This window comes from Canis lupus, chromosome 21, assembly GCF_011100685.1.
Source record: "Canis lupus familiaris isolate Mischka breed German Shepherd chromosome 21, alternate assembly UU_Cfam_GSD_1.0, whole genome shotgun sequence".
NCBI classification, from domain to species: domain Eukaryota; kingdom Metazoa; phylum Chordata; class Mammalia; order Carnivora; family Canidae; genus Canis; species Canis lupus.
This window is the reverse complement of record NC_049242.1, coordinates 7,394,076-7,409,936: the sequence shown is the minus strand read 5'-3', so window position 1 is coordinate 7,409,936 and position 15,861 is coordinate 7,394,076. Positions and strand designations below refer to the sequence as shown.

General features: G+C 39.4%; 1 protein-coding gene across 5 annotated transcripts in view; it reads left to right on the top strand.

Annotated features, from left to right (window-relative positions):
* DEUP1 (deuterosome assembly protein 1) overlaps window positions 1-15,861 on the top strand; it is an 82,560-nt gene that overhangs the window by 2,668 nt on the left and 64,031 nt on the right. The window lies entirely within an intron of this gene.

The following is a 15,861-nucleotide window of genomic DNA, read 5'->3' as shown; positions in this document are numbered from 1 at the left end:
TCATTCTTTTGGGGGAAAAGTGTAGACTATTGAATGCATGACAAGCACAACACTAAGTCTCTTGGTTTATACAAAGATCATTAAGAAACAGATCTTAAAGAACTTAGAATTTAGTAGGGAGCCATAGAGCTTGTCTGGGTACAATGTAACTACAAACCAGAAGTGAATGAGAATCACTAGAGATTTCCATGAGGAACCACCCTCCTCATCCCAGCAGACATGGGACCAGACATTGTCTACCATGGTCTACAAAGCGTGGAGAGCCACTTTGACTTTGCTTCTGTCCTGCATCCTTTTGAGATATGTGTAAAAATCTAGATCATAAAGACAGTAAAACTTCATTGGGGGTGTGTTACAGAGCCTATCTAACCATGTCACCTACATACACAGTAGTATTTTGTGGCACATCTTCATCTAACAGATATTTATCTAGAGTCTACCATATGCTGTTAATGGTCTAAGCACCTGGAAGAGAGCAGTGTTCAAAACAGGCCACTCCTCCAGGGGTTGGTGGGAAATACTAACATGTTTCGTATGGTCATATGAAGGAAAACAAAGCAGGCTAAGGATGGGAGGATGAATGGGGTGATCAAACATGGGTTCCTGGTAAGATGGCGTTTGAGCAGGGATTATTTTGGGCAAAGAGAATCCCAGATAGTAGGAACAGAAAGTGCAAGGGTGTAAGGAGGGAGCTTTTAGACAGAATGTTCATTGGGTCAATCATTATTCTCTGGCACGTGGTTTACCATAGGGTTTGCTTTTAATTTTAAATCCATGATTTCCCGCAATTATAGGTGTTTGTATCTGTGCCATTAATCAACCTAAACTCCTTCTAATCAAAACAGCTGTATTTGAGTTTGTCCTTTTCATTTGTTTTTAGAGTGTGTGCCCAGAACATAAATAATAACAGAATGAACAAATGGTCTATTTGTCCTGGCCTAGTTAAGAGAACAGTGTCTAGATTTTGCTTTGTTTGTTTCCTTCTTGATTTCTACTCTTACTAGTATGGCCTCTTAGGATTTATTTTACTTATCTTGTTCTACTGAGTTTTGAATTGAAAAATCTGGTTTAGTTGTTTTTATGATTTCTGTATTTTATGATTTCTTCAAGCATTTAAAGCTTAAGTTTCTCCTGAGCACAGCTCTGCTGTGGGCCACAGTATTAGAGATTTCACACATATAGGTTAATGTGTTTTGTTGTTGCTGAAATTCTCCTTTGCCTGATAGTCATTCATATTGCCATTTCTGCTGTCTTTTTAGCTTACTATAGTCTGTATTGTCCTTTTCATCCCCTTTGTAATGGAAGAAACTCAGTCTTTTCTTTTCTGTGTAGGGAGAAACCCAGTTCTTCTCTCTATGCCTTTCTTCCCTGTGTGCCTTTATCTTCACAGAGAATACTTCATTTCTGATGCTTTGGTCATCAAATATGTGGCATTTTTTCCCCACCAAGCAATTGTCTGTAACACCAGCTGGGTATCCTACAATTTAACACAATTTTGACACCGTCTACCTGGAGATTGCACAAGATCACACAGGTAAAGGGCTCAGGCTGCTTCTTCTACCACTTCAGATGCCAGTAGCAAGCCCGAGTTGCCACCTGTGCTTCTGACCCACCAGATCCCCACCTTGGGTTCAATTAATTTGCTAGAGCAGCTCACAGAACTGAGGGAAACACATTTACCAGGATAAAGGCTACAGATGAACAACCAGTTGGAAGAGAGGCATAGGTCAAGGTGTGTGGGAGGGGGTCTTTGGTCTTTGGCTTCCATACCCTTGCCAGGTGTGCCACCCTCCCAGCACTTCTTGTATTACCAACCCAGAAGCTCTCTGAACTGAGTATTTTGGGATTTTTATGGCAGCTTCATGATATAGGCATAAGGGATCATTACCTCCATTGGGAGCCCTTCTGCCTTCTCAAGAGAAGAGAAGGTAGGGCTGAAAATTCCAAGCTTCCAATCATGGCTGGTCTTTGCAGTGACCAGCCTTTATCTAGGAGCCCACCCAGGAATTGCCTCATTAGAACAAAAGGCACTCCTATTGCCTGGGAAATTATAAAGGTTTCAGGAGCCCTGTGCCAGGAATCAGGCTCAAAGACCAAATGTTAGAGCGGAAGATGCTCCTGGTGCTTTTATCATTTAGGAAATGGCAAGGGTTTTAGGAGCTCTGTGCCAGGAATTAGGGGCAGAGACCAATATATATATTTTCTAGTATCTCACACTCTTGTTTTGAAAATTTTTATATCATATCATGTCTCTTGTAAAGAATATATGGTTAGATTTTAAAATATACCTCAATTGGAGAGTCTTTGCCATTAAAAGGAGGATTTATGATCATTAATATACTAATGTTTGACCCATTTTGATTTCCCCAAATTTACCAGTCTGATCTAGTTTCCTTTTTCCTCATTTTCCCTTAGAAGTTTTACATACTATTTTATAAATTGTCAATGAACATTTTTTACAAACATTTTAAATCTGGACTTCTCTTTTGGCATCTTGAATTTTAACTAAATCTTTGACTTCCCTCAACCTTTTCCCTCTGTTAAAACTTAACCTTTGGTAGTTCCTGTGCTTCCCCAGTCTCTTTTTCAGCTCCAAGAAATAATCTGGATTTCTAATTCCTGGTCACTCTTAATTCAGAGTATTAATTATTACATATGGGATACAGTTAATTATTATTGCATTCTTCTATTATTTTAGAATCCTTTTTTAACAGCTATAAGTTTGCATTATTACTATAGTTATATGCAAAATCTACCCTGTTCTTAATTTAAGAAACTTTTGAATTCATTTAATTTGACTAAAGTACTTCCTTAGATCTTTCCATACAAATGAACATGGGTGAAGGGTGCCTGGGGGGCTCAATTGGTTAAGTGTCTGACTCTTGATTTTGGTTCAGGTCCTGATCTCGGAGTTGTGGAATCAAGCCTCATGTCGGGCTCCACACTCAGCAGGGAGTCTGCTTGAGATTCTCTTTCCCTCTCCCTCTGCCCTTTCCCCTGTGCATGCAGGTATCTCTCTCTCTCTCTCTTTCTCTCCCCCCAAATCAATACATCTTTTTTTAAAGAATGAACATGAGTGATATACTTCTTAACTTGTTACATGTCCAAATGTCTTATTTATACTCTTGCACAGGAACTCTGCGACATTACTCTCATTGTCTTGAAGTGTTGAATGTTGCAGAAGGAAGGTCTAATGCCAGTGTCATTCTTTCTTGTTCAGATTTGTTCTTCCTTCCCCTTCCTTCCTTTTTCTTTCTTTTTATGTGTATGTGTCTGAAAGTTTATAGGATTTATTTTTATCCTTAGAATTTACACATTTACCAATATGACTTTCTAGTTATGGATCCTTTTGCAATAATCCTTCACAGCATTTGGTGAACACTTGTACACTGAAGATTCAAATCTCTTCAACTCAATGACGTTTTCTTATACTTCTTTGCTTAATAATTCTCCACTCTCTTGTTTCATTCCCATCTCTTAGAAGGATCATATTTTTTTCTTTTTCTCTCCTAATTTTCATTATTGTACTTTTTGCTTTATGTCCTGGAGGAATTTCTTGAGTTTTCTCACTTTTATTTCAGCACTGATTACAATTGTTTTTACTGCTTCTCCCCCAGGAGTTAGTAGTGGCAACCATGTTTTTATTTCCAAGAACGTCTTTTTCGTATGTCTATTTTGATGTTACTTTTACATAGGATAAGCTAGTTTTGTTTTATCAATGCAATTTACCCTTGGCTTTTATTAAAAATACAAATAAGAGGTGTTTGAAATGATCTCTTATATCAACTCCTTTACAATCAGTTGTTCTAGGGGCGTGTGGGTCTGGTGGTGTTCTCTACCTCCTTCAATTTGTGCCTCTCCCTGGACCCCCAACAGCTGCTTCACCACCAGTCCTTTTTCCTGGCTTCTGCTGCTCAAAACAAGAAATCAATTCGGTCTTCTGAAGAAATTTGTCCACCAGCTACAGTGCAGCTGCAGCTCCCTGTGGGCTCAGCATAGCTACCAGCCAGGAAGTTACACAGTCTAGTGTATTGAAGATTACTAAAACTTATATTTAGTAAACTTACCTCTGAAGGTCATTTCCTTCTCTTTTTTTTTGAGATTTATTTATTTATTTGAGAGAGAGCACACGCACAGGAAAGAGAGCACTTACATGCATGCACTCCTGAGCATTCACTTGGAGAGATGAAGAGGGAGGCGGGCAAGTGGACTCCCTGCTGAGCACAGAGCCCAGCAAGGGGCTCCATGCGGACTATGTGTGAGGGGCTGGATCAGAGGGTTAACTGTCAGAATAAGAATTACACAGATGCATTGAGCAATCCTGAGGTCAATGAAATACATATATAGAATCCCAAAATGTATGAATTCCAGAGTATTGCTTTTAAAAAAATGTTTTTTCCTTGTATAGGTGGATTCACCTATAATGGATTACTCTTTAAAATATTTTCTAACTAAAAAAGAACATTTTTCCAGATCTTTCTTTACTTAGTTACACATGTATGTAGTTTAAAAAGTCATTTGGTTCCTGATGGCTGCTATCAAAAAACACCAATCTCCTGTTCCCTCTCCAGTTTTCCATGCCCCAGAGACAATTCTTTTGGCTGATTCTTCTGGCATTTATCTCCATATTTCTAAATAACATGCTTATCTTGCTGCTACTTGATTTTTCCATTTTAGGCATTATCTATTGACATCCACAGTGGTTAATTTTCCTGCCTCCACCACCTCATCCCCACCATACACACAGTCTCACACATATACAGCCTCACATACACAGTCACACTCACACAGACGCACAGAGTCATACTTCCCATTCTTCCATCCTCTCGATACACCATAACTTTGACTTAATCAATGTTATGTTTACGTTGTTATGACTTTATAAATGCTTTTCACTTCTGAGTGAGTGAAAAAGACAGCATATAGTGATGACTCTTCCTCTCCTATAAATAAAACATTCTGTTTTCTCCTGTTATTAAATGTTAATAACTCTAGTATCTTAACTATATTTTTTTGAAGTTTTCTTCTTCATAATTTCCTTCAAAAAATGTCTTCCTGTTTGTTTTTTACCTAGTTGTGTGAACTGCTTTTCTCAAATGTCTGTGATCCCTAACCACTCACTCCTGTGTAAGATGGCAGAGTCAAAGCTGCCAGGAAACTCCAATGTGTTCACAGGCAGTGCCTGTTGACAGGGAGGTTCACTGCATGTCATCAGGCTAGTCTTGTCCAGTCTCTGTTGAGACAGGCTAATCAGATTCTAGAGAACACTCTTCTAAATTCTCCTGCTTAGAGGGTGTAAGTTGCCTGTCAGCATTTACCCTATACCTAGTTGGGTTGCTTCTTGGCTTTCTCTACTGCTAACCACTATTATCTTTGTCCTTGTAGGTTAAAAATATATCTTTGCTTTATTTTAATAGGATTTGGGAAGGAAAAGTGTTTATAGGATTTGGGAAGGAAAAATGTTTATGTCCATCCTTCTTCAACCAAAAGTCTCATTTTTATCTACTAAATCATTTACTGTACTTTTGATTCTGTGACTTCTATCATTGATCTTGTTCATGGAATCTTATCATATCCTTCCTAAAAATCTGCTGCATGATCTGCCAATTTTTAAAAATCTGCCATGAAAGTCAAATTTTCACAGGACCAAGACAGATGGATAATAAAGCATAACTTCTCACATCTAATTCAGAAAAATCCTTTAAAGCAGTACTATACGTGTGCATCTTTCTAAACCTAAGTGTTCCTTCCCTTTGAGATATATTAATTCATAATTACAACTTTACTTCCCAGTTTCTTAGTTTAATACAATTTTAATTATAATTTGTAAAAACATCTAATATAAGTCAATATATTGGTAATTTAATAAATTGTAGTTATATATTATTTTTTGAAGATTTTGTTTATTAATTCAAGAGAAAGAGAGAGAGCATAAGTATAAGGAGTTGTAGAGGGAGAGGGAGAAGCAGGTTCCACACTGAGCAGGGAGCCTGATGTGGGGCTCTAACCCAAGACCTTGGGATCATGACCTGAGCTGAAGGCAGACACTTAACTGACTGAGCCACCAAGACACCCCGAAATCGTAATAATCTATTGTTTTCGTACATTGACAATTCTTTTTTTTTAATTTGGTTGATTCTCTTGCCTTCTGAATGGCCCAGTCTATACCCTCATTATTCTCCCTCCACTCTTTATTCCCACCCAGGCATATTCCTTTTCAGAGTAATCAAATTTGGTAAGTTGTAGTTTCTAGTTTCCCTGAAGAAACAAAGTGAAATAGACCTGGGGTAAAATCCTGATATTTTACTTTGACAGTAGATCCTGAAATGTTAACACAACGCTTAGTGATTATAGGAATTCACTGAGTGATTTTAAAAGGAAGGGATGGGGGAGAGAAGAATGGAGGGAAGAAGGGAGGGTGTGGGGAAGGAAAGAAAGGAAGGGGAAGATTCCTTGAGAGACTAATTAAGCTGCTACCATATTTAGGCAAAGATTAAAAATGCCACCATGTAGGATACATTCATGTGTACTTTTTACAGGACAATGTTTATGAAAGATTAATTGCAGTAAAGTTACTTTAAAAAAGAAAAAGCAATGGTATGTGTAAACCCAGGCATGTACATCACGGGCTAGGCACACTGACCATGTAAAATGGGAAGTGCCTAGAGGGCTTTGAGCAATGCAGTGACATCCTTTGACTTAGTGTTTTAAAAGGCTTATTCCAGTTGCTATGTGGAGAATAGACCACAGCAAGGTGAGAGCAGGAGGGATAGACAAGCTTAGCTGTTGCAGTAATTCAGGTGGGAGATGACAGTGATTTAGATAAGCTTGGTAGAGGTAGAAATAGTGACAGAAAAGCTGACAATATTTAGAAATCGTGAGTTGGATGTGTGGTATGCAAAAAGGACATGGGCAAAGGATTATCCAAAAGCTTTTCACCCACCATTTGGAAGGATAAGTTGTTATTTATTAAAATAAGGAAGGCCAGAGAAAATGCAAGCTTGGTTTGAGAAGCCTATTTCACATCCAACTGAAGATGTCAAATAATTAGCTGTCTATACAAGTCTCCATGTATCTTTCTACTCCCCTCAGTGGGGGGCTTTTTTATTTGTGGTCACCTTATGGTTACAAGATGGCTAACCACCGCAATCATTACATCTGCTTTCCAGAATGGGAGCAGAGGAAGGGCGATGGGTAAAACCAAAAGAGCACATGCCAAAACTTTATTGTGGCTTCTTACAGAGGCCAAAGCCTTGAAACAAGGATTTGGATGCAAGTAGTTTTTTGGGAGATGAGAAAATGTGGTATATTAGTTTCCTGTTACTGCCATATAACAAGCCTGGTGGCTTAAAACAACCAAATCATAAGCACATGCACAGTTCTGGAGTCCAGAAGTCCAAAATCAGTATCACTGGGTCAAAATCAAGGTATCCAGAGGGTTACATTCTCTCCAGATACTCTGGGGAAGAATCTATTCCTTGCTTCCAGATTCTGGTGGCTGCCAGCATTCCTTGGCTTATGGCCACATCTCTCTGACATTTATTTATTTATTTATTTATTTATTTATTTATTTATTTATTTACTTGAGAGAGAGTGAATCCACATGAGCAGGGGGAAGGTCAGAGGGAGAGGGAGAAGCAGGCTCCCTGCTTAGAGAGCTCTACATGGGGCTCAATCCTAGGACCCTGAGATCATGACCTGAGCAGAAGGCAGATGCTTAACCAACTGAGCCACCCAGGTACCTCTCCTCTCTCTCTGACCTTTAAAGCCAACATCTTCATATCTGTCTCTGGTTCATCTCCATATCCCTTCTCCTGTATGTCAAATCTCCCTCTGCCTCTTTCTTAGCATGCACCCAGATAACCTAGGATAATCTCCCCATCTCAAGATCTTTAACTTATGCAAATACCTTTCTTCTAAATAAAGTAGCATTTATTTATTCCAGAGGTTCAAATGTGTACAGGGGCTGTTTTTTGGCCTACCACTTATGGGAAGAGGCAAGTAACGTAAGGAAGGGCAAGTTATGAAACCAGCTATCACTGAGGGTGACTGGAACAAAAGCCTAATGGGGAAACTCTGGAACCCAGTATAAAGCACAGCCCTCAGAGTTATCCCATCCAAGGAGCAAGTATTTACACACCAGTAACTGACAGTCACTGGTTGAAGATTGAAGATTGCTCCTGGGAGGGCTTCAATTTCCTGTTACTTCTGGCCTGTCACACAGGTAGCAAGAAATGAAAGTTCTGTCCACTAGGAATCAGGCCAAGTGCCCCCAAGTGGTAAGTGAGGGATGTATGGGATGCCAAAAGCAAGTGCTCTAGCTCCCTTTTAAATAGCTTCACGGCAACTTCTGCTTCCCTTTCACAGGCCGGATTTTGTTCCATGGCCATGCCTAGGTCCAGGAGAGACTGCCAAATGTAGTTGTGTTTTTAGCTGGACACATTTCCACTTTGAGTAATATTGGAGATCTGTTATGGAAGAAAGGAAGGGTGATGTTAGGTTGGCAGCTAGCTGCATAGGAGACAAAAATGAAATCAGACAAGTGATAAGGATGACTCAGACCAAAGTTTTATTACTGGACATGGTGAGAAATGATCAGAATTTAAGAATATATATTGGAGGCAGTGCCAATAGACCTGTTGTTCTGGTTTCTCTCTGTTGAGAGAAACACAAATCGCAGATCATGAGGGTTTTTATCATGAGCAACTGTAGCACTGGTGCCAATTAAACAGATAAAGTGGACTGGAGTGGGAGCAGGTCTGTGGTGCAGGGAGTCAAGGGCTGTGTTTTGAATATGTGAAGTTTGAGATGCCTAAAGGTGTCCTGTGGGAAAGTCGATGTTAAATGGTAGGTAGTTGGATATAGAAGACTGGAGCTCAGAACTCAGGCACTAGATATTTGGAAGTTATCAGAACAAGCTGGCAAAAGAAGGTTCATTTCCAACATTCAGGAAACAGTGTATTATCTATTTTCCTATTATTAGACAGATTTTGTCAATGTTTACCTAATTACTGCTAATTCTTTGCTGTTAGGATCCAGTGAAATAGCTGGCTCTAGTTTTAAATAGAAAAAGGGTAAAATGGCTATTCTCATTTGTACTAACACTGCAGTCTTTCATGTAATAGACCTTTTAGCAAGAGGGAATTTTAATTGTCCTCTTAGAGATTGCCTTATAGGACCCAACCCAAAGCATATGTAGTATATTACTAATTATCCCATGGTTCTCTATTAATATGAAGTTTAGAGATATATGTTTATGAGTGTAGTGAATTACTTATATTTCTAGATAACAATAAAAATCACCCTGAAGAAAGGGTTGGTGCCTGCTAATATTTCACTGTCTTCTTACATCATTCAGTCTGTGAACCAAGATGTTACTCAGAAGAGGAATGGTCATTATAGAAAAGTTTTGAGAAAAAGTTTATCTGTAATATAGATATTTAAAAGATCTTCCATTCTTTTTAGAACATAAAAATGTGAGATTTTAAACTTGTATGTACCTAGAATTCTAATAAAAATATTGATATAGGAACTTGGAAGCTATCACATTGCGTTTTATTTCTATAAATGTCTTTCTTTTATAATTATGATGAAGGCTCTAGAATAAGGCTTGGATAATTTCATGTAAGCATCTTTTTGGGAATGGTGGGATTTATACCTCCTCCACATCCCAACATTAAGATTATTACAGATGAGGGAGCAGAATGGACTGAGTATGAGCCACCATCTCAAATATGCAGTAAAAATAGGCATTATAATGCTGCTAAGTCAGCAAACACTAATGATGACAGTAAATAGCATTTTTTTGGGCAACAAGAAAAGTGCTTAAGAAAAGTTATTTTTAGTTATAATTTGGTAACTAATTTTGAATGAGGGCAACCATGAAATTACGACTGAGGCATCATAAAGTATTAAGCCTTTCACTTTACTGTCTTAGAGGGAACAGTCAACTATAGAGCAGGCCAACATCACAGACATGTCTATGAAAGTGGGTTCTGGGACTTCTGGGGTCTCTCCCATTGGATCTATTTAGGTTTCTGGTGTGGTGCAGTATTTGATATACAGAATAGGGTCTATGAGCCTCTACTGAAAAGTTAAATTCTATTGGTTTAGCTAAATATGTGGTAATGTAACTAAGACAAATAATATGTTGCTACATTTTAGAATGGGTTTCATTAAAATATTTTGGAAAGTTAAGACCTAATATGATGGCTCATGTTGCCCATCACGTTTTGGAACACATTTTCTTAGACTATTCCATGTTGCATGATATAGCCTCCTCTTTCTCTTCTGCCTATGATGACTTTCTCTATGATAACTTCCATATTTGTTTTTCAAACGCCCTCTTCTTTCTGTCAAGCTCAAGATCCATTTCTATTTGATATCTTATGTCCCAAAATGAACTCACCTTGGTTTTATTTTTTTTTAACAGACCTTTTTATCCATTTCTATTTTCCAGATTGATGATGGGTAGACTGCCCCTACATCCCACTTGGCCCAGAACAATCACTGGTTTCATCTTTGCCCTGGCAAAGATTACGTTAATAAATGTAACATTATAAATTATATTAGAAATTAATATATTGATATACGTAAGTTAATATAAATTATCATTAGTGCCCCTTTCGCTTTCAAAATTGTCCTGGTTTGGATAATTGATCATATAGTTGCCATAGCCATCTGTCTGATGAAGGTCTGCCCTTCTAAGAATCAGCATGCAATCCCATATATGAAAGAACTTTGGATATGTGTGTTACTCCAGCCTTTTTTCACTCTGAATGAGTCACCACATTCCATGTCCCTGTCCTCCTCCACACATTGGCACTACTACCTCCATTTATATCATCAGCTTTTTTTTTTTTTTGCTCTCTTCATCTTTAAGTTTTATATCCTTATATTTTGACTCTAGGCTCCTCAGATCAATATATCACCTGAAAGTCTCAGTGAGCCCCTTCCTTTTGGTTTAAGATCTCTGTCCTCGCCCCACAATCCTTCTCTTGTGAATTGGCTCCCGATAATAAACCCAGCAATCAGGGCCAGGGCTTGTATGTCTTAAGGAGTGTATCAGATACAATCCACCCTGTCCCTAAAGTTGGAAGACTTAGAGGATTTTTTCTTTTTTAGTGCCTTAACGTTTCTAAAATTGGAGTAATAAGACCTATTTTACAGGATGTTGTAAGGATCCATGAGAGGAAGAACAGGAATGTAATTAGCATAGTGGCAGCCTGGCATTTAACTAAAAGAAGAAATGAAAATATAAATAACGTTAGTGCCCAGCTTTGTAAGAAAGCTAAACTAGCCTTTTGTATTTCATTTTAAGGTTCATTAGCTTGAGGAGCATATACTGATGCTGTGGAGACCAACTGCTCTTAATTATCTTGGAAAAACTGAAGGAGGGAAAATATACCAGATTAGATCATTGAATTTCAAAAAGGAATATTAAATTTGGCAGAAAGCTGAGTTTGATGTAAACCTGAGTTTGGCTAAGTCTTTGGGAAGACTCTGGAAGGGATTATGGGTGGGTTTGTGAGCATCCGGGGAGGAAGCAGTGGCCCTGGACTCAGCACAGACGTGCCTCCATGGCTGTGCACTAGATCAGCCTTGGCTCACAGGGCTGATATGCAGGTGCATCAGGAAGTGTATAGATAGGATCTTCTTTGGGCTTTGCCATAATATTTTACAGGGCTTTTCATGACATTTTTTTAAATTTTTTTTATTTATTTATGATAGTCACAGAGAGAGAGAGAGAGAGAGGCAGAGACACAGGCAGAGGGAGAAGCAGGCTCCACGCACTGGGAGCCCGACGTGGGATTCGATCCCGGGTCTCCAGGATCGCGCCCTGGGCCAAAGGCAGGCGCCAAACCGCTGCGCCACCCAGGGATCCCCTTTTCATGACATTTTTATGGCGGGGCCGGGGGACAGGGACGGTGGAGAGGAAAGATCGTAAGTTTAATTAAGTGGATTAGAAACTGATTATAAGAAAAGGGATCCCTGGGGGGCGCAGCGGTTTGGCGCCTGCCTTTGGCCTAGGGCGCGATCCTGGAGACCCGGGATGGAATCCCACGTCGGGCTCCCTGCATGGAGCCTGCCTCTCCCTCTGCCTGTGTCTCTGCCTCTCTCTCTCTCTCACTGCGTGCCTATCATAAATAAATTTTTTAAAAAAATTTTTTTTAAATAAAAAAAAAAAAAAGAAACTGATTATAAGAAAAGAAGCAACCACCAGATCCCTGTCACCCTTGGGCTTGGTAGTGGAATGCCACAGAGCTCTGTCCTCCATCCTGTCTTGCATGATATTTTACGGTCACTTGGGGTAAAAAAACATATTTATCTGTGAAACAAGTAATGCTTATCAGATCTGCAGCTGACAGAAAACTGAGAGGTATGGCAGGATCCCAAAACAAAAGCTCCTTGAGGAAGGCTTCTGTGGTAACCCACCCTGTCCAAGTTTGTATTCCTTACCCCTCCCTTCCTCGAAAAGCTGCCTGGGTTCATCAGCCTCGTATTATACCTGCCTTGCAAGTGTGTCTGCGTACAGGTCTCTGTCTGTTTTCCTAGCTCTACAAAAGGGGAACAGCCAGTGAATGACTGCTTCATGCTGAGAGGCTGCAATGATCACACTGAAATTTAATAAGGATAAATATAGGGCACCTGGGTGTCTCAGTGGTTGAGTGTCTGCCTTTGGCTCAGGTTGTGATGCCAGGGTCGTGGGATCGAGTCTGCATCAGGCTCCCCGCAGAGAGCCTGCTTCTCCCTCTCCCTCTGCCTGTGCCTCTGCCTCTCTCTGTATCTCTCATGAATAAAATAAATCACATCTTTTAAAAAAAATAAGGATAAATATATTTATTGGAGCAGTCCCCCTACCCCCAGTGAAATAAGCGCAAGACATTGGCTTTGTAGCATGCATGGAATAGGTTCTTAGACAAGAATAAACTCACCTTGAAATGCTATTGTATCACTGCTTTGCCTTCCCCTTCCCAAATTCAAAGCTAAGGTGATCTTCATCTGCTCGAATAAAAATATCTAAAACAAAGGATGTGAGAGTCCCTGTCGAAACTGATTAGACTGTACCTGGGGTAATATGTTCCAGTTCTGAATGGTACATTTCAAGGAGGAAATCAAACAGGAACTTGTTCAATGGAGAGCCACCAGGATTCTGAAGGGTCTGAAAGTCTTTCCATAGTCATTCACTTTTTCATTAATTCAATAAATGGTAAGTTAAGTATCTAGTATTTTCCAGGCAGTATACTCAGCAGTGAGTGGTAGAGAAAAAAGAAATCTCTACAGGCAATTGAAGAAAATAAACAAAGACCACCCAAATGAGAACAAATGAAGCCTATTTATTCAAAGCTTGCTATATAGTAAAGGAGTTGCAACCATCATCCGTACTTGGATGGGAAAGGCTTACAGTGAACAAAAGAGAAGGTTTCAGATCTGTTTTCATCGGATGGAGGCTGTTACGGGGATCCTATGTGATTAGTTTGGGGAGTGTATTTTGGCTTTTTCTGAGTTGCAAGTGGAGGCAAAAATTAAGGAAGTTGTCAGTCACTGATTGATCCTGACCATTCTAGGACTATTGCTATAGAGGTTGTGGGTAAGGGTCTGTTATCATATGTTCTGGCCATTGTCTGCTTGAATGTTCATTATCTACTATTGAACAATGAGAAAACTTGGAAGAATCTGAAAGTACTGGTAACTACATTTGACATGTCAATAACTATATGCAAGTACTTCAAGGTGTACTCTGTTGAAAAGGCATTTGTTCTGCATGGTCCCAGTGGATCAAACTAGAGCCAGTGGATGAAAAGACTCTTCAAAGTAAAAGAACTTTTAAAAAACTCATTGCTTTCTAGATACAATCTCAGACAGTGGTTGCCTGGGAAAAAGAGAAATTCATACCTCGGCTGGGTGACCTCCTGGTACTGATATTGCAAAACAGATCACAAGCCTTAGCATGCACCAGAATCACTTGCCATCTTTGTTAGCGATGCAGAATCTTGGGCTCCGTTCTAGACCTGCTGAATCTGATCAGTGGGGCATCATAGAGGATTCTCTTATGAAACATTTGTGAGAGATATGCAAACACTGGATGGGTAATTGGACAAGATGACTTGTAAAAGCCCTTCCACCCTGAGTCTAAATACCCTAATTTTTGCATGGCATAGTCATAATCAGAAAAGAAACCATTCACTCATTTATTTAACAATATTGATTGAGTAGCTTCCATTATGTCACACTCTACTTTCAGCCTATATTTTAATTCCATTATAGTATGGTGCATTCCTACATGCCAAAGAGATAGTGATGAAAAGATCTCATTTGTTCATTTTTCAGAAATTTATTGAGCATCTGCTATGTGCTGGAGCACTGTGCTGAGCTCCAGTGAGATGGTGATGAAAAAGACCAACATAGTCCATTTTCTTTCACAGCTTACAATAGCAGGAAAGAACAGAATGTTTTTATAGTAAAGGTGATACATGTTGTTATGAAAAAGAAAATGATGTGAAAACAATTCTTTTTGTTCTGCTGTTTTTCTCCACATCGTAACTCCAATTAAAATTTGATCAATTTATTTATAGAGGAATTAGTACTTCCTTTCCTCAGGTTTGTTTTGGGTTTTAAGTAAAAATGGAGAGCCTTTGTGCCTTAGTCCAGAAATGCTAGAAGTCATTAGAATGGCACTTTGTATTTAAAAGCTTTCTGATGTCAAAACTGGTGAGGTCACTGTTGAATAAACCGATCAAAGCGACATTCTTCATTCAGGTTGACTGGGCATTTTAGAAAGCCCTGGAAACTCCGAGTTCTTTGGGTTCTAATACCTGTTTCTAATTCTATTTCAATGGAGCTAATTTATATTTATATTTTTCTTTTTTTTAAGATTTATTTATTTATTTATTTATTTATTCATGATAGACACAGAGATTGAGAGAGAGGCAGAGACACGGGAGCCCGACGTGGGACTCGATCCCGGGACTCCAGGATCACGCCCTGGGCCAAAGGCAGGCGCCAAACCCCTGAGCCACCCAGGGATCCCCTAATTTATATTTTTCAAGCAAGTCCTTACTTAAACATCATGTCTTTTGCTGTGTAATACACAGCAAGGAGCTGAAGATGGGAAGCAGCTGCCTAGGATCTTGATCTAGCTCTTTCAACTGATTACTGTGTGACCTTGACCCCTCTGGGCCATAGGTTTTTCAGAACGCTAAATGATCCTTAATTACCTCTAAAATTCTGATTTGGTGAAACTAAATGGAGAACATATGTCTTACCTGCTTTTCCCTCCCCATGTTCCTCCCACCTACACAAATATATTAGAAGCCCCATCACCACCATTGAATGGATACTGAAATAACTTGCCTTCTAATCTGGACATGTGTGTGTTCTTTAGGCTGAAATCTGAGGCATCAAATCTGCCTGTGTATCCATTCTGAATAACTGGATTTATGCCAGTTCCCTGTGGAATGTATCAGCTTCCTTGAAGGAGAACCCTGCCCTAGAAGCACCCAGCTCTCTATCATCTCACAACTAGCACCTCAGAAAATCTAGCTTTTACCAAGGGCTTTGTTTCAAATATAAATAGACTCTCTGAGATCCAAGATATTACCCCTTATCTGACTGAGTATCCCCATTATCTAAAGAGTTACATTACTCTGCCCCCACTTGCCTGATCAGATTCTTTCCAAGGGGACACCAGCCAGATCACACCAAGTTCCCCTCCTGGAGGAGTAGCACTGTAGCCCAGTGAGTACCCTTGACTCTGGTCTTACCTAGCCTGGGGTTGCTCTTCTATCCCTGATAGGCATGACTGAAGTCCCAGTTTATGTGCCATCAAACTTACTCAAGTTATGATAGACATAGGTACAT